Below are 15,703 nucleotides of genomic sequence, written 5' to 3' on the forward strand. Positions count from 1 at the left end.
TTAATTTAAATTCAATTAAAATATGTATTTGTGATCTAGTAATTTTTATATATGCAAATTATAAATATAATAAATATGTTGAAATATTTTTTTGAAAACGAGGCTTTAATCGTGTAAATTTTACTGTTTGACTTACTATTATACGTAGAAAGAACAAATCATTCGCTCGTATCGTCAGGAATTAGTCTACGCATGTTTAACAAATTTTAAATTCGATTTTCTCCAAAGAAAATCATCATATGAAAAAATTATATTTCACAATATTTTACTTAGTTTTTACCTCTTTAGCTTTTCAACATAATTGCTGAAACATCCTATGGTACTGGGATTTATTTCGTAGTCATACTGCCACCATGTACGCCGATTCGTTTGAAGTTCCTTTCAATGGGCGTTTCCACGGCCGTTCTAGATAGATACACAAACGCAACCACGAAACTTTCCTACGGGGCACGAGCCGGAATCATTGGAAATCGATAACTTGGAAAGTTAAATGATAAGCTGCACTTGCGTGATTGACGGTTGCTTCGAACCTCGCATGAATCATAGTATCGGTCGAACGGTTTAATGACGTGGAATTTCATCCTTTCCCTACATACCATGATATTTTTCCTCTGGGATCCACCGTCGTTAGCGATACCAACGACGTCCCCATGTTTTAACCGATCCGGTATTTGGCGCTGGATACTATTATATCGGCGATTAGGGAGCTCGTTTTAGTAGATTGATTCGAAGAAATACTGTTCTAGACTAAGTAAGTAGCGATAATAGAGGATTGATTGCTATTTCGAGGACTGGGAATCATAATGGTGTAAGCCAGTTCACCCCTATATTCTATCAAATAATTTCTTGTATTTATGAAAAACATTTTATAAAAAGTTCGTTTGATTGTTTTCTCAAATTGTAAAAATATATCGTGACAAAGAAGTTATATAATTTTAAAACTAAGTGTATAACATCTTTAAAAACGTCAATAACCGATTAAATTCAAATTCTCAAAATTTTGACTAACATCACTGTAATCTTCAGTCAGCCATTTGATACACGATGCAGTAATGAAATTATTTAATGTTTCTAAAGGGTAATTTTATTAAACCGAATCAATGAAGAAAAAAATTAGTCGATCAGTGTTTCAAATTCATATTTTCCTCGAATTATCATAAATTGAATTCGATTACATGTAATCGTAATACATGTAATTATATAAGTTATATATGTATAAGCTATATTCTACAAATGTAATATGATATATACACGTATGCTCTCTTTACGTTAAAGATTTAAATTCCGGAAAGTCAGTTAAAGGTTGAGGCAATTTGACGATAACAATTTCAATGGACTAAATTGTCTAAAAAATTGGAGGGAATATTTGCGTAAAAACGGATTGAAAATGTAATCAATTCTTTTTTAAATTGCAGGAAAAGCGAGTTAAAAAGTACATTCCAGTACACAGGTAGATGTACCTGTAGATTGGTTTAACGTATTGTCTGTATTTTATCTCTACACGTCTTTTAATAAAAAAGATACAACGAAAATTCCATCAAACAAAAAATGTGATTCAAGTGTTTCGAAACTGAAATTTAGAAGTTCAAACTATGCTAATAACTACGTAGAATTTATTGCGATTTATCGATTAATAAAATAAAAATTATGAAAATTTTTTAACGTGAATCTTAAAAAGTGGTACCAATTTTATTCGTCTTATAGAGATGCGTAAAAATGAAAATTTGGTGCGGTGGTATCATATTTCAGGCATTTTCAAGTTCGGATCAGCTGAAAAAGTTCGGAAATATCTGTATGTTACAATCTTTTTCCAATTTATTTTTCCATTTTCTACGAGATAACCAAATAACAGGTTTCCAAAACATTTTGTATACCTTTGGTAAAAGCCTGTTGTTTTCTTCCCCGTAAGCGGCCAACAATTTTGTTATTACCTACGGAAAAAGAATCTCGAGCTTTTAACGTATTTCATTGTCAAATAACTGCGAAACCCATTATTTGAAAAAGATATAAAATATTTGCTTCCCCTGTGAAACATTTAATGTCCCAAAATCTAATTTCCCATAATATACATATTACGTAATCCCATATTACGATTGCTAGTAAGCACACTTGTAATATATTTTTCACCTGTTCTTTTCTTTCCAAGTTCACAAGATCACCTATATTTTTTATAAATAAATTTATAATTATTTTTTACTCATCTTTCAGTTTATAAAATATTTTGTCTATTCTAAAGATACTACTAAACTAAGGAGATACTACAAACGATTCTTTGTATAAAAATTTTACATATATATAATAATTGTGTTAAATACCATATGTACATTGCAATCATAATTGTATTAAACGGAATAATCTAAAGTGGTAAGAGTTTCAGATATTACATAATAAATACATATACATAACAATCCAAACTCTACCTGAATAAACCAAATCATAAATTTGAAACGTCGCATCGCCACAATAAATGTAAATGATCGAACACTTAAACGACAGCGCGTAAACACTCGAAATAATCCACTTCTCCGGACGAAGTAAAATTCAATATTTCAAACGTCCATTGTTCCCCTCTTCATCCGTGACGGTAATTCTTATACTACGTCGAGTAAAATAAGCGGGACCGGTTACAGTCATTTCATTTGCATTTGCACCGTTAAAACATTCCCGTTCATCGCATCGATCTGCGAAACGTCATCGAGAAACATTTTTCAGAAATGAAATTTCCAGATAATAATAAATACCTTTGGTATTAGCTCCACAGCAATTTATCGAAAGCAGAATCCCGAATGACTCGTTACGTCGATCTCGTCGCTTTCGAATATCAATTATTCCCGACGGTACAAGCTGAACGGAGCAACTTGCCAACTGGTTCTCGCGAGGTCTTGCCGATTATCGTTTTCATCTACTTGGGCAGGATGCAACAAAAGGGAAACACCAAACCCGAGTTTCAACCAGAGAAAAGCTAATCTAAGAGAGTCAGAGAGAGACTATATGTGTTTGAACGTGTCGAAGAAAGACAGGATAACTTGGATAATTAGTCGACGTCCGTGCCAGAGGAAAGTCGAGCGTGGCAACCTATAGGTCTTCTCCTTCCTCGCGATCACGAGGTAACTGGGCGCAGTTGCGAAACAACCATAACAAAAGATAGAATTAATTAGGATGGGACGATCGTCGGTTCGATGAAATCCCGTTGGCAACGGTCCAGTAAACAAGTAGGTATTGATTCAGATGGCAAAGGTGGAGTTTCGGGCTGCAGAGGCGGATTAGGGTGGGGAGGACAACTCTCGGCTCGCATTAACCGGCTGTCGTACGTATTTATCCGCAAATTTATATCTTCGGTACATATGTGCCGGCGTTTAAACACAATGGAATCCGGGGAAGGGCGCGACGAAAGTTGCACAACGGTGAAATACTACGAGCTCGGATCGCATGTGTCAATTAGTATTCAATTTATGACTGCCAGCAAAAACATTGGCCGATGGACTGTAACGTTGGACCGAATATACACATGTACGTAGACGATAGTATTCCAGGATTGCTTTTCGTTCCTATGTATCTATGTTTCGAATGGTCGTGTATGGAACGCGAACAACGAGTCGGTCAGATTACTCCGGGCCGGCCGCGTCGGCCGGTCGCCACTCTTCCGAAATAACGATAGGTCAGCCAGTTACGCTCGATATGAATATTGGCGTGTGAACGCGATGAAAGGTAAATATCTGGAATCCGCCGTAACCCGTGTCGATTCGATCGTAGTCGATGTCCAACGTCAATCGACGCGACCGATACGATGTCCAATTCGGTGGCCAATGTTTTGCAGATTGTTGCGTCACGTGGACCTTCAGCGATCACTGAACGTCATGTACCACGAACTTGTCTACCCTTCTCCGTTTTTTTTTTCCAATTCTTTGTTCTTTTTCGGGTTGATAGGCGCTATATAGGTTAGTTTATGAACTAACAACTTTGTTTCACAGCGATGAAAATACCCTAGCAGATAGAAAATACCTACACGTATCAGCTGTATGATTTATTTTCATAATTACTTTTCTTAGAATGTAATACTCGCACGGTTTTATGCTCGTGTCAAATATTTTGCAAATTCAATGAAATTTCAAATAAATCTTGAACGATCTGGGAGGTGTCCACTTACTGTGCAGACATAATTCAAATATAAACGTTTTAATACTGATGAACGTATTTGACGCTTTAGTTTGGACACTTTCTAGAAGAAATGAAACGACAGGAATTTTAAGTTTCAATTAATCTAGGCTAAATTATTAGAAGAAACAAGATGGAAATCGTATTTGATTCGTATCATTAAAATTATTTGTTTAATTCGATTCTCTTCGAAATTCTTCTAAAACGAAGGAAATGGAAAAGAAAAACTAAGGAAATATTTTAATATAATAGCATTATAAAATATATAAAATATACATATTATTAAATATATAAATTCATAAATTTACACTATCCTGATCGTAAATAAAAATCGACCTAGGAATTTCCATGGCAACTCGACAGCGTTCGACTATTTTTGCTTCGTGAAAGAAATTTTCAGCGAAATTTCGCCGGAAGCAGGAGGATTATTTAGCAAGGTAGAAGACATTTGCGTAAGCTCTGAAACGAGCACTTCGACTTTCAGTTCTAAAGTCGATTTCCCAAAGATGTATCCGTACACGAGGGATAACTCTGCAATTTCGAAGTTTTGTCTCGCAGTACGTGTAAAGGCGCGAGTAAGGACAGAATCTGATAGAGTACTTCGTTAAGGAAGCACTTTCTTGTCCCCCGTTATCGTAAAAAGTAAAGATCCGTACGAATTTCCTATAGAACACTGCGCGCCACTCTTTACCATACAAAGTTATGAGCGCTGAATAGATCTGTTGAAATCTGATTGCACAATTTCAACCTATATAGTTTATATTCGCAAGTTTTTTTTTTAGAAAATAGTATGTCGCACGTGGTTTCACGTTCGTATCAAATGTTTTGTAAAATTAAATGAAACTTTAACATATTTTGAAGGAATTAAATGGTGCTTGTGATAGAGCAAACTATTTAGCGCATCAATCTTATTATAATAATTATACACTACGATTTTATAAAACGAGATTATAACCTACAAGAGCAATAGATAAATATAATAGAATAATAATATTTATAACAGATATGTTAGATAACGATACATTTTTTAAATTAGGTCGACAATATTCGTTACATAATGTATTAGAAAATATGCAAGAAGGGAAACCAAGTCGTGTAGTATGAGAAAGGAAGCAAAGTTAACTAATATGCATGTAGGTAATAATAAAACCGAACTCTGCTCACAAACTAACAAAAACATTGATATATAGGAATAAAATGTATAGGACATAGTTTACTATTAAATTTCTTTTAACAAGCTACGTCCGTTTCTGAATGCATGGCCAACTCGGTGAAAGATATCTAATATAAAAGTATCAGCTTAAACTTTCTTTTATCCACCATTATACGCGATACCTAAACCAATTTATAGAGTTTGCCATTGTTACTGGTAAGACTAGTAACTAAAAGGACATAAGTTGTACTTTTTCTTTCTCTGAATGCATCGCCGACAACGTACATAGCCCGTAGGAGAAAACAGACGACTGGAAAGGCAGGATCTTCGGGTAGTACAGCTGCCAGTCGTCGAAAAAGCATTCTCGAATGGCGCCCGGCACTGCGGCACTGAGTCCATCTTGCAGAACAGCCTTTTACCTTGTCTCGCTTTTGTCTCGTTGAACGGTCTCCTTCCTGCGGATAGTCTGGGGAGAGTCTCCATCTGTTAGTTCGTTTAAAAGTGTTTCGCGAGTTGGCGAATTCGGTTGCACCGCGCACTGTTCCTGTTAAATTTCTTCAATGGCTCAGCCCCGGTCAGCGCGGCGGTACACGCGCGACTCCTTCGTATTTTCCGAAATTTTCTTCCTTTTAACAACTTGGACTCTGACCAAACTTTGTCCTCGTACCCGGCCTAACTTCCGTCTCGCAGAGAGACGAATGATCCCGATCTCTTCCCCCTTCCACCAACATTTCCATCCGGCTCTCCGACTTCCGCCCTTTTGCTTTTTCACCCTTACTCGACTGACCCAACCTACTCTATCTTCGTCTCTCTCTCTCTTTCTCTTTCTCTCTATCATCCCCCAATTTTCCTTCTCTTTTCAGAGCGGACCCTACCGACGTAGCCGAACTTACTTATAAGTTATGTTTTCAAGTGAACTTTCCTGGCAACGCGGAATTTTCGAAACTTTGATATTCGATAACTCTACCCTCCGCGCGAGCAATCCTCACTTCTCGTTCTTTCAACGACCAAGGGGAGAAAAGGTTGGCAATCTTACCTCTAGGATCCGCGATTCTCACGACGCCAGGGGTTACTCCACGTGCTTCAGACTCTCGGATCTTGACGAGAGAACTCGCCTATCTAGAAAAAGAGTGCGAAGCTTCTCTACTGATTTAGTCTCGGACACAGAGTTCGCGTCGGTAGCTGGTAAAAATTAGATTTAGTCCGAGTAAGAATTCAATCTTCCGAAGTTCGCGACTTCGGTTTCCTCTTCAGCTTGACAATAGGTCGTCAGGAGTTGGCCAACGCCACGTCGAATCGCGGACTAGGGATACGTGTTCCTGAATCAGCCTCTCCTAGATCCAAACGTACGTAGTAGAGACCCCACAATCGAGTAACATTAGCAACGCGATGAAGCTCTGCCTATCCCGAAGGAATTTTCCATCAAACCAGGGCTTCTGAGCGGTATTTACGATCGCTCGTAAAATCGGATGACTATAGTTGGCCGTTTGCGTACTAACCTATAATGCTCTCTCTCTTTCTCTTTTTTTCACTCTGCCCTCGCCCTTCAGGCGTGGTCGTTGTATTTCATCGATTTATCGTTTTGAAAGAATTTCTCTGACTTTCGCTCTCGTATCCCCTCCCCTCTCATTATTAGCTACATAACCATTTCGAAGCCATCCATCGACGAATTAACTTCCGACTCTTTTGCTTCTCTGCATCAGACAGTGGCAAGGATTCTCCCCTACCCCCTTCTCCGAGTTCACTCGATCAACTTTCTCTAATCCTCGACGATTCAATAGGGAAAGAAGTCCTGCCGGTTACTTTAGACAGTAAAGCATCTGTATATATCTTCTGAGCGTTATTAAAGGAACTTGAAATATCTATTGATGTTGAAGGAGTCAGAGCGTCTCTGCTCAACTGAGATAGCGATGTTCGTTTGATGTTTTCTTATGGTTGACAAGAGTTTCGAGGATTAAGCCTTTCGCTTCGATTATAGGCGGCGACCACGCGACGACTCCTGGGTCCGGCTCCCCATATATCCAGCATCCAAACGTTGCATAATACAAGTGCTATGTGTAGTCAAAAATATATTTTTTCGTTATCAGCAGAACATCTTCTGTTGATTTTATTGATATATTGGATTAACCTTTTCTTAAAGTTATTCATTGTTGAAACGACATCAAAACGTTTCACGCAATGTATTTCAAACATCCAAACGATCGTATACTGTTTCATGCTAAAAAATCTATTAAATCCATTGACAGTGGAACGATATTTCATATACGGCTCTTACAAGAATTATTGCTATTTAAGACCTAGGAAAAAGTATATATAGCAACCACGCACACTATACGTATCTCTGGCGCGCGTTTCCGTTCAGTGCCGAAGCGAAAGGATTACATCACATTCTGGTTGCGAGTAGGTTTGATTATTTAAATTGTGCAAGCAGGTGTTTAATCGGTGATTGCAAAGCATCGAAGATTGCGGAAACACGTATGTACGTATCACTTTACTATCTTTATAATTTTATTACTGGAACCACAGAGGAAAGCTAAAGTCTGAGATAATAGTCGTTTCGACTTAACGAAATTTTCCAGTAAGAGAGGTTCAGCAAAATGATTTGTACAAAACACAATTACATTCACCTCTTCAGAAAGTGTTTGTTGAACTTCCTTTTAGAACTCATTTTATTCAACGTACATAAATGCAAAAGATAAAGGCACGAGAGATAATGACAATTATGTGTTCGACTGACAGAAAGCGATTGGCTTCTATGGATGTGCACGTGGACGTTATGGTCGAAGGAGCAAAGGGACATAACTTGTGTCGTCTTACGTTATTTGAGACAATCCCAAAATTTGGAAAAGAGGAGACAATATCAAATGATTGGTTTCTCACATCTTGTGACACGTAGCATAGCTATAGGTGCATTTCGATTTGCAGAGGCAGCGACGATAGAAGTTCGACTTATAGAGGAAAACTTCGATATGTCGAAGTCCGGCTATTCTACATTCGAGTTACAGAGGTAAAATAATACACTTGGACGTGTGTGAAATAATTCGAGTTAAAATAAGTTTTATTTCCAATGTCTTAGATTTCTAGAGGTTTTCGCAGCGGAGCAACAGGCAGTGAACAAATTTGTAGTCTTACGGAGATTTTCTAGCTATACAGGTTCAGCTCTATTTTATTTTATCTTTTGAATTATACAAAGAGATTTTTAGTTTGCAATTACGTGTTCTACGTTAATGTAGACAGTTTTCTTAGACGGTATCTCTATACACGGATTTTTATAAAAAAGAAAGTATATCAAAATGATCCTTGTATCGATTTATAAAAAACTAAAATAAAGTAAACTGGTTAACAAATAATTTCGAAATTATCTTAGATAATAAGAAGTTGTTCAGAAAGTTATAACTATTCAAATAAAGTATTGAGACCACCTGGATTACGTGACTTTGGCGTAACGAAAAGACATTGCAAACTTTCAAACGCTATACGTATACACATCATAAATCTAAGACGTTGAAGACAGTATCCTTGACAGGAAGTTGACCACTAGGTACTATCGGGTTAGGACCCGTACGTAAACAGTTTGTGGCCTCTGAACTCCTTTTGTAGTAATAAAACTGCCCTACACACGATCGAAGAACCTTATACTCCTTTAGAAGACCACCAAAGGCGATCAAATTGTACGTATTATTTCGGATCTGAAACCTGAAAGGGAATCACGCCGCTGTTTTGCAAAGAACACGATACAGATTTCAAAGAAAGTATTTTTAAATGTCAGCAATATTTCTGTCTTTATTTTAGCACTAAAATTGCTACGATCTGTTAAAGACATTTTTATGGATATGAAATAAAAGATAACGAATTGGATTTCTTTTATGGCATCTTTTATGTTGTATCTACAATATCATCAGTTATCAAGATTTTTCATATGAACTATTTATTTTTCATGGATCAATTATACCGAAAATTCAAAGTAGAATTTAATAATTTTAATTCAATTTGCTTTATCAAAGAATCCAAAAACATAACGTAGAAGTATTATATTGAAATAAATATAAAACTACTTTAAAATTAATTAAATAAAATCACAGCAAGTATAGAAGAATTTCAGTTTTCCACGTTCGCTATTAAAAAATTTTAATTTAACAATTATAATATATTCAAGACACGTATACTTGCACTCCAAAAGAAGAAAATTGTATCTTTCATATTTCAATATCGTTAATCATGTAACAGATGATTTCATTACAGTTCCATGAATCATCCTGTACAATAAACAGCAATGCACTATCTTCGAAAAATTCTAACTTTATATTTTCAATCTCACTTTCACGTTTCAACGTTAAACCACCATAAACATCGACAGCAGAACAAGTATCGTGTAACAGGCAACCACGTTTCCACTATCAAATTGTCAACAGATTAATTCGAGCCACACTCGAACATCACAATGCGGTCGAGTATACTCGATATCCTTTTTCCGTGGCTAAACTTTCGAGACGTTTGACCTTAGTCCTACTTGATCGTTCTTTTGCAACGTTTCCGAATATTCTGGCTCACAGAGGAGACAGATGAATTAGGATGGTTAGACCGGATCAAAAGAGCTACGAAGAGGTCACTGTAAAGCGTAAGCTTCACTGTAAGTTAGCACAGGCGAGTCGATGGGCTGGGCTTTTCCGGAGAAAAGAATGACTCGATGGAAACCGCAATTATCCATATCCATCTGAAGCAATGAGACGATATCTCAACGGCATAATCGGCTTCACTTTGCGCAACGATAAGACCAGATTAAATATAGGAAGTCTATAGGCTGTCTCGCGGGATATTTCGAAAAAGGAAAGTTGTATTAATGTAAAATCTTATCAATTCGTTCTCCCCGTCTTTTTCGTTCAACTCACGAGTTCTGTCCTTTCAGCAATTTTAAGCAAAGACAGACCGACCGGTCGCTTTATCGGTTTTCCCTCTGGGGAAACATAATTAAGAGGTAATTATGGCTATATTTTATGATAATGGATTAAACTTCCCTCTGATACTGAGGTAGTGTGTTTCCTCTGACGAATCTGACGCCTTGAGGGATTCGTTGATATTAATAACGTGAAAAATACTAATTTCTCTGTGTCATCGTAGGATTATACCATGTTATGTTTTGTGACTTTTATGCGTAGTTGCTACAAAAGGCATTCTTCTTTCTGAATGAACCACTTTTTATCATATTCTACTTTTCATTTTCATAATATCAAACTTTTTTAATCATATGAAAGTACTACTAACAAACATAAAGTTTCATATACTTAGAATTAATTAATTAGCATGTAACAATGCACAATGATGTGCAAATGCTTTTTGGAGCCAGTGTACATAGTTTTGCTACTATTTTTCAAAAGTTTGTCAATGATAATGAACTCAAACATAATAGCACCAAAATAAAGAACGAATAACATATTGCTATATTTTCGTCCACATCGATATGCCTACTATTTTGACTAGTAATTCTTTTAAATCTCTTGTGAATTTTCTACGATATCTTTCGATGAATTTTTAAGCGTTTTGGCGCTCCTTCCGCCCGTGGTACGGGAGCGAAATGAAAATTTTAACAGGGACTGTTCATGAAATTACGTAAACTGTAAACCGTTTGATAGTTGCAGAATATTTCGGCCAGCTGCTTTCCATGTGACCTGATGTTGACTCACCCCCACTGCTGCGAATCAGTTTTCATATAAACGAGAATTTCCAGCCTTTCTGACGCGACATCGACGTCATTGCCAACTTTTTCAATGATCCATTCGCCGACCCAGATTCACGGCTCGATCCCGTGACAAAAATTATAAGAAGCGTCGAATCTGCACGCAAATTAACACAGTCTGCAACTTATTTCCATAAAGTGGAAATTTTTTTTTATGTTTCAAACGACTGCATTTATCTATATAGAATTTTATGTGTGTTTAACAATAGGTTCTATATGGAGTACAACAATGGTCACAAAAATCGGCCAAATATTATATTCTCCGTTTTAAAATATTTTAATGTTTCTACTTCCGTGCATTGGAAAGCACTTCGCTGCAGTCAAGCGATTCAACTTTCAATTGCGTTATTATTCTTCAGAAACGTTTTCACATGGCTATATCGCAGATTTAAATGATTTTGTTACATGAATAAAAAACATAATACTTTCAAATATGATTTCACACATAATGAATACATTTAATAGTTGCAGATTTACAGAATATTTTTAAAATTAATCTTTTTTAGAACATTTCCATGCAAACGCAAATTTCTATTAGTTATATATTCAGTTTCTTTCATTCACTAAATGATAGAATGATTACTCTAAATATTTTATACATTTCTACATTTGGCGTAGTTTCATATCTTTCAATTATCCATAAATCATCCGCAATCTATTTATAATCTTGTAACATTTTGCGAAAATCGTAAACATGAAATATTCTGTTAGATTAACAAATTTTATTTTTAATCCATTAGAAGCGCAGAATGTTTAACAAAGTTTGCGTTAATATTTTTCAATCCTCTGTGTTTGTGTCCGTCGTTGTGTTTAGCAGAAAAAAATACAGTAACCGCAGTGCGAGGCAAATAAATGGGTAAAAGAAGTTTCCGTACTTCTAAACGTGGTATTCTTTGGTATGGACGAGGTCTTAATCCTTTGCACCTGGGAACCATTGTTAAGAGGTCGACAAATGTAGGGAAATTTTTAATGTACGCGCGGACAATTTAGAACGCTGACTCCTTCTTAAAAACTTTCTACGTTTGTTCTTCGAGCTATATTTCACGAGCATGTGACAATAAATGAATATTTCAAAAACTTGTTTAAACCAAACAAATAAATTAAAAATGCACAAGAGAACAAATAAATATTTCTGCATTTCACATTAACTTCTTCCATGAAATTGTATTCCCTTTTCCTGAACTACATCTACCAATACATTATTAATACATGCGTTAACGTATTACTAATATCAATATCAATCGTCAATTAACAAATCACGCCGACCCACAAACATATACTTAATAATCTGACCCACAAATCTCTACAATAAATCCTAACCAAACTTCACCTCGATCTTTTAACGCCTAGTGAACCTTACCAGAAATCAAGATCCTAATGAAAACAGGAAAGAGAACGAACCTCGAACAAAATCGTGGTAAACACGAGCAAACTAGCCGAGGAAGCGAGGAAAAGAGGGCAGCGAAAGAAGCTGAAGCTGGCTAAAACAAATTTTTTTCCTGCACAATAGGAAATTAGTTCTGAGAGGAGGTTTGGAACGAAGAAAAAGGGGATGAGGTACGATTCACCGTTTGGCCGGGTACAAGTAGATTTTCCCTGTGGTGGTCTGTCGTCCGGTCCACCGGGAGGATCGTCGCAATTAGAGCGTCGGTTGCCACCGATGGAAAACCGGGTCGGTCTTTTCGAGGTTAGAGGACAGCAGCGTTTCGGTGCCACGGTCGGATAACGATAGAAGAAGGGATCCAGCCTTGCAGACAATGCGAAACGATTTCCACCTCCCCTCCGCGCTACAGGCCAGCCTCACCTCGTGGTTCCAGGAATTCAGCCGCTCTGAATTCATTCGACAACGATGCCGAGGGATCAGAACGCGAAAAAAGGAAAAGTCAGCCGAATGACCGGATAGACGCGTGGATGGTCATAGAGTCAGGAGGAACCGGAATGTGGCAGTCTGGTTATTACGAAGGAATCAAGAGTTGTTAGTAGTCGTTTAGACGATACTTACTTTTTAGGTATTTATTTTTGCAAATGCCGATCTTATGATATTTTGTCGTTCATTTTGCTTAATTCGTAGGCATTGTGCGTAGAAGTTATTTATTTTAAGTGAAATTAAATAGTTAGAGAATCTGTCATGATTTAAGGAAATACAAAGTAATGATCGAGTAATAATTAGAGTAGAATCAAGGTTTGTTAATGGCCAGTTAACAAATTCGTGATAAATAAAATATTAAAACGATGAAAAACCGTGATCCGAATTAAAACAAACTAACTCCTACATTTATGAACATTTGATAATTAAAACTATCACATCAATGTCGTTAAGATTTACATTCGCTATCAGTAGAATTTATACGTTTTCTTTACGAATATATTACTTGATGCAGCAAATTTATTTAAAAACAACCAGTATTTGACCCTATTAAAGACAAGCCGAATCCACTGGAAGATTCGCTTCGATGCAAGGAAATTTATCTAGCACGGTTGCCATTAAAATTAATACGTAGCACAAATCACGGGAATGTGTTCATATGAGTCGCTATATATACTTGACACTACTTAACTCCCGGTTGAATAATTCGTTCGTGCAACCAGTAACTGAAAACACGAATAATTTATCAGAAAGGGGTCTGAGATCTATAGGGCGACCTAACCTACCTCGGTCTCTAGCATTCTATTCATATCAAAGAACCGGAGTAGAGGCGAAGAGTTATCACGAGTGCTAAAATTATATACCAGGCAGACTGTCTGCGTAGTTTTCTCGTTGACCTTTGGAATTTCGCTGATTTTCGACTCGACCGAATACATTAGCGACTAAGTAGACGACACGTATGTATGTAATCGTTGGTACGTCGTTTCCAAGTGCTTCGACGAGTCGGTTCCTCTCAAAGGAAGCCTTTTCTAGATCGTTGCAGGAAGATTGACAGTTTGAGCGAGTGTCGAGAGTGGCCGACGGGGAGAGGGAAGATCGAACGTACGAAGAAACAAGGTAGAGAGTGACAGGAGGGTGGTGAGGGGCTCGAAAGGGGATGAGAAACGAAGCTCGATCGCGTCGTCGATGAAGCGGCGAACCGACGTCGCGTTGTTCCCCATTGATCGAATCTACGAGACCATGGCACACACGACTCTCTATTTCTCTCTTTCTCTAACCCCGCAGCTTCTGTACCCGCGGGGATTTGGCACTTTGACGAGTTCGCATCGAACGTAACGTGTCTGTCTGTCCCTTTCTTTCTCCTTCGAGCGGTGCACACGTACACGCGAGCGGATCTGCCGCATCGGCTACGTGTAAAGGGTACAGGGTGCTTCTTAAGAGGTACATTCAGTATTTTCGAGAGGAAACTATCTTCAGGGAGAAATACGTGATAGGACACCCGTCGTTCCGTTGTTTCTCTGAAAATATTCCTCCGTCTAAAATGCTCGAGAATCTCGACTGCCAGATTTTCCCACTCTTTTAGTGGATTGAGCATATGAAATCATGTTCGTGAACTGTTCAATGATTAGATTAATTCTTTCAGAATGTTCCTTGGCCTGTAGGCAATAATTTCTTTTCGTCAGTTACTGAAAATGAAGATACGTCTTTCTCTAGGATTCACTTACAAGACATAATGCGTTATAATTAGAAACAGTTTTACCGAAGATGAATATATTTATTTATTATTATTATTTATTATTATTTTATATATTTATGAATATATTTATTTATCCAGTTAGATAATGCTAGTTTAAATTACAATGTTTCTTATACGCAAAAATAAATAGCTATTCAATTTGATTTATGGTTGGTTCAAGTAGCTATTATTGTATGATTTCACTAGCTTCGCATAATCGAAAGAGTTACATACGTATATCTATGCAATATACGAATATTTCATATTCGAGAAAAGCGATATTGAATATCTTCAGGGCATACGTATACCTTCACATAGAATAAAAATTTATATTATGAGCTATTGTTCAATGAAACCGCTAGTTTATTCAAAGGATATGTTCATAGGACTTATATAAACGTTTAAAATGTCCAAACGCTAGCGATCGGGGAACTGTTGTCGTTGGAAACATCGAAACACAGAAGAGGCAAAGACAAGACGACTAGTGGTAAAAAGGAAGAGAACGCAAAGGAAAGAGACAAAAGCGGAGACGATTTTCGAATTCTGTTCTCGATTCAATTCGCAGGGGAATGGAGGAACGAACGGTCTAGAAGTCTGTAGCAGTGAGTCGTGTGTCATCAAGTCCAACTCACTCGATTCACGACCCTATCACCGTGCTTTTCGTAGTTACGGAAGAACAGAGGCTAGAGAACTCTTTGACCGATCTTTCTCCTTCGAAAATTACGGACTACTATTTTCCCATCCTGTCTTTCGTGCAACCTGGTCCCCCTTCTTTTCCTTCCCACCCTCATCTTTCACCCTTTTATTATCATTCGTCTTTCGTCTCTCGACCAGGTTGCACGAGTTCATTTATCGTTTTATACATACACATACACACAGACACTCAGCGTTATGCCGTTTACTTATGTATCCGGTCCGCGATTTAAGAATTGAAACGTACCGAGAACGTAACTCGACGTTCATGAATATCGCATGCAGAGACTTTAGAAGCTAAACTGCAAAGCAGCTTCAGAAAACAGCGTTGATTATATAAACTAATTATTTACCCTAATAAGATCA

The 15,703-nt window shown here is 37.2% G+C and overlaps 1 long non-coding RNA gene across 1 annotated transcript in view; it reads right to left on the reverse strand.

The window, feature by feature from the left end:
* Positions 1 to 15,703, reverse strand: part of LOC132905989 (uncharacterized) — a 74,396-nt gene that overhangs the window by 34,285 nt on the left and 24,408 nt on the right. The window contains exon 3 of the long non-coding RNA XR_009657908.1: positions 10,990 to 11,102. This is a non-coding gene — a long non-coding RNA (uncharacterized LOC132905989). The remainder of the gene's footprint in view (positions 1 to 10,989; positions 11,103 to 15,703) is intronic.

This window comes from Bombus pascuorum, chromosome 4 (genome assembly GCF_905332965.1).
Source record: "Bombus pascuorum chromosome 4, iyBomPasc1.1, whole genome shotgun sequence".
Lineage (NCBI taxonomy): Eukaryota > Metazoa > Arthropoda > Insecta > Hymenoptera > Apidae > Bombus > Bombus pascuorum.